The 4,425-nt window shown below is 47.4% G+C and overlaps 1 protein-coding gene across 1 annotated transcript in view; it reads right to left on the bottom strand.

The window, feature by feature from the left end:
* nlgn2a (neuroligin 2a) overlaps positions 1-1,286 on the bottom strand; it is a 64,604-nt gene extending 63,318 nt beyond the window's left edge. Inside the window, exon 1 of the mRNA XM_030780890.1 lies at positions 1,265-1,286. The gene's annotated coding sequence lies outside the window, so the exon portion shown is untranslated. The remainder of the gene's footprint in view (positions 1-1,264) is intronic.
* Between the last annotated feature and the right edge of the window lie 3,139 nt (positions 1,287-4,425).

The following is a 4,425-nucleotide window of genomic DNA, read 5'->3' on the forward strand; positions in this document are numbered from 1 at the left end:
GATGACAGGAGAGAGACGGGCTCCAGATAACGCGTCAGCCACCGGGCAGGTCAACCGCTGTTCACACACTGTCACTCTTGTCTTTTTCACAAATCCTCCCTTTTCTCTGTCCTCCCATCACCGAAGAGCAGCAAAAGGCTCAACGTGGGGTTCCAAACGAGCCATGAGCAAAAAAAACCAAAAAAACAAAAAAAAACAAAAATGGAAGAGATGGAAGGATCGAGAGAGAGAGAGAGACAGAGAGAGAGAGAGAGAAAGAGAGAGAGAGAGAGCAACACAGAAAGAGTCTGGAGGGACAGTAATCATCTGCTTCTTTATCCCTTACTCCCCCACCAAACAAGAGAAAATCACAGACAGGCCGAGATGTTGGCAAGAGAGAGAGAGAGAGAGAGAGATGTATGCTCTATTCATTGGACTTGTTGAGCTTTTGGGGCTTTTTCCTCTGTCGACTATTCATTCGCTGTCTGCTCCCCAAACTTCATCCCCCTCTTCCTTAACCCCCACCCCCCACCCCTCCATCCCCCCCAGCTCTTCCTCACTCCCCACATTAATACCACAACATCCACTGGCTGCCCTCCACTTCAGAGTGTGTGCCAACTACACCACAACACTGAGAGAGAGAGAAAGAGAGAGAGATATGGGATGATTGTTGATGTGGATGTGTGTGTGGATGTGTGTGTGTGGATGGGGGGGGGGGGGGGGGGGGGGTGCAAAGCTGTGAGGTTGCGGCCCATCGGAGCACAAAATTGGAAACAATACAATGTGAAGAGTTAAAAGCAAATATTTACAGGGCTTTAATTTGGGCAGGAGCGAGGGGTTCCGGACCGGCAGGCGAGGAGGTCAGCAAACGTCCACCACTGCTAGAGAACACCAGGCTAATTAGACAGCCAAGAGACCATTAATCACTGCCAGTCAACTAACGCTCAGTCTTCCTCTACAACACAGGCTCTGTGTGTGTGTGTGTGTGTGTGTGTGTGTGTGGCTACACTGCTACACTCCTTGTTACTCAGTCCAGACAGACGGAGAATGCAGAGGACATTGTGAATGAGGGAAAGTGTGTGTGTGTGTGTGTGTGCGTGTGTGCATGAATAGATCTGAATGTCTAGTTTACTAAACACACAGTGTCTTACAACATCACAGTGTCTTACATCATCACAGTGACCTAATCTATCATAGTAACACACTAACTTGAACTAGTGCAGTAGCTTACAGCAGTTATGTTTCCGACATGTTTCAGTTTACATTTCAGTTTTTCAGAAGAAACCGAGATAATACAGAGACCCTGTGTGTGTGTGTGTGTGTGTGTGTTGGGATGGGTGCATGCAAGATTAGTTGTCAGAGACAAATCACAGTGCACCTGTGACAACTGAGGTTTTCTTTCTGTTTTATTTTCTATTTTATTGCAAAAAAAAAAAAAAAAGGCACCACACTGCACCCCCAAAGACAGGGTTGTTGCCATGGTTTCATCTCAGCCCCTTTTTAATATTCAACAGCAGGCGGATGCAACAGATGCAAATTCATCATATCTGTTGGCGACAGAATCAAAGCCACGGCCCCATCACTACACATTCTTTAATAACATGACAGTGGCGCGTTACAGAGAGAGAGGGGGAGGAGATCAACAGGATTATGAATATTAGAAAATAATGAAATGAGAGAAGAGGACGCAGGGCAGAACTGAGAGAGTGAGGGGCAGTTAGAGAGGAAAATGAGAAAAGTGGGAACACATTAGGAGATGATAGAGAGAGGTGTGTGTGTGTATGTGTGTGTGTGTGTGTGTGTGTTGGGTCATAAATATCTGCTGTTCCATGTTAAACCCTAAAGGTGGATTTTAGTCATCATCATGATCAGCAGCTAAGATAAATCAATCACTGTATTTATGCAGCGTGTGTGTGTGTGTGTGTGTATGCAGGCTGCAGTTTTGCCCCTGGGCCTGGCAGGAAATCCCAAAAGAGTCCTTCATATATTATAGATGGCTCTGTATGTTTATTTAATTTAGAGATGTGTGTGTGTGTGTGTGTGAGAGAGAGAGAGAGAGAGGGGGAGAGAGAGAGAGAGAGAGAGAGAGAGAGAGAGAGAGAGAGACGCTAACATGTGCACAGTAACACTGGGATTTTCTTTCTGGGAAATGTGGTAAAACTTCTTCCTCTCCTCTCCTCTCCTGTCTGTTGAGAGAGAGCACACACAGAGCTAGTCAAACGAGGTGGGGAGAGCCCACGCTAACGCGTTTCAGATGACGCAAGCACCGATACAAAGAGGGATGGGAGAACTGCACCAGCACTGAGGCTTCCCTATATTCCTCCCTCCCTCCCTCCCTCCCTCCCTCTCTCTTTTGCACTCCTTTCATCTTTGCCTCCCTCTCTCTCTCTCTCTCTCTTCTCTATCTCATGGGAACGATATCAAAGAGACCCACAGTGCAGAGCAGGAGGAATATCTTCTAAACACAACCTCAGTTGGACATCCCAGTAAGCTAGCCTTAGGGCGTGTGTGAGTGTGCGTGCGTGTGTGTGTGTGCCTGTGTGTGCATGTGTGTGTGTGCAAATGCCCCAAAATCAACCCTCCCACTCAAAAAGAGAATTGACACACTCCCCTCGGCGCAGTAATTTGCAGGATAATGCCACGCTGTCTTCAAGGCAATGTCCAATTCAGTGTGTCTCTGTCGGCATCCTTAGGATCCAATCATATTGTGTCTCTTAGCAAACACAATGCAAACACACACACACACGAGCACATATACATGCACATATCCACACACATCCACACACACGCACGCACACACACTGGCTAATGACAGCGTCTTGCTTAATTAATGACACTGATCAGTGCTGATTATGGAGCAGTGGTGTTGGCATTCAGGCAGGGGGCAGATCGGGGCATCGGAGCGAAAAAAACGCGCTCTGTTTCTGCCCAAATCACCACAAGCGCCGGGCGCGGCAGCAGCAGCGGCGGCAACGACGCAAAGAAAAAAAAAAAAAAAAAAAACGATGCCAGCCCTCCCAGCATAACCAGCGATGCCAACGCTGAGCATCCAGCGACGGACGCGAGGCAGCGGTTTGGTCGGCCGGCGGAACGAAACGAAAACGGAGCAGCGAGCGCGGAGCACAGCTCAAGACAAAACACTTTGTGCCGCGTAGATAAAGGCTACGTTCGGTGGAGGACGATTTCGCCCGTTTCGCTCCAATCCAGCTTGAATAAGTGTCCAATTCTTGCAGACATCTCATGGGGGAAAAAGTTAGGAGAAAAATCTGCCCTCCGTTTTAATGCGGTGTGTTGTTGTGTTGTGTGCTAAATTCAGTGCGGTTTCTTTGGTGAAGTCCACAGTCAAGTCATGGTGAAAAATCCAACACGGAGCGATAACAGACTGAGTGCGCAGACATACGTACACACAAGGATTATACGCAAGGTCACAGATGCTAACTTTAACACACAAAAAAAGGTCATGACCCTGTCTTTACAGGGGAAAAAAAGGAAATCTTGAATAAAGGATGAATTTAGTTAAAACACTCCTCATAACACAGAGCCTGTAAGTGCACAGCCTTTTTTTAATGGGTCAATTATGGTCACACACACACCTGCCACCAGAATGACATCTGCTTTCACATGAGCCTAAATACCGCCATAAACACAGATGTTTTCTAACATGCGCAAACAGAAATACCCGCGCAAAGACACCCATGCAAAGCAAATGGTCTTTTAAACATGACGATTTACATCATTTTGTGTCACGCATGAGTACACACACCCAAACATATGGTCGTACCACAGCAAACCATCATTCAACACACACATGTACTCACACACACACACACACGTCATGCAGTCATTATGTAACTCTGAGTATCACAGTGTGTCTGCGCGTGTGTGTGTCTGCGTGTGTGTGTGTGTGTCCTCTATCTCTCCATCACAGCTCCTGTTCCGAGGCCAGACTGATTCATGAGGCTGGCAGCTATAATTTGACTTAATTCTGGCAGCCTGAGCGATATTTCACATATTTGTGGAATTTACTCTCTTCACCCAGCAAGGAGCTTCCCTGAGCCTTCATCCCTCCAATTCCTCTCTCTCTCTCTCTCTCTCTGTTTTAGCTTATATTTTCATCTAGCATTATTTATACTCACAGTGTGAAGAGCAGACTTTTTAAATGCATAGTGACTAGAATAAGGGCAACGAGTGAGAGGGAGTCAGAGAGAGAGAGAGAGAGAGTCAGAGAGAGAGAGAAAGAGAGAGAGAGAGCGTGTGAGAGACTGAGGGGAAACAGTGAGAGACTTGTCCAGTAAAATGTGGTGGGAGGGGGCATGGTGATGTGCTCTGAGATGCAGTGGGAGGCCAGTGGCCCTGCCAGCCAGAGTCCAGCTCCCCAGCACGCCACCGCAGCCAACGGTAATTAAGCCACTCTCTGTCTGAGGGAGCGGTCTCTACGGTAACAGG

The sequence above is a fragment of the Chanos chanos genome, chromosome 7, assembly GCF_902362185.1.
Source record: "Chanos chanos chromosome 7, fChaCha1.1, whole genome shotgun sequence".
In the NCBI taxonomy this organism is placed as follows: domain Eukaryota; kingdom Metazoa; phylum Chordata; class Actinopteri; order Gonorynchiformes; family Chanidae; genus Chanos; species Chanos chanos.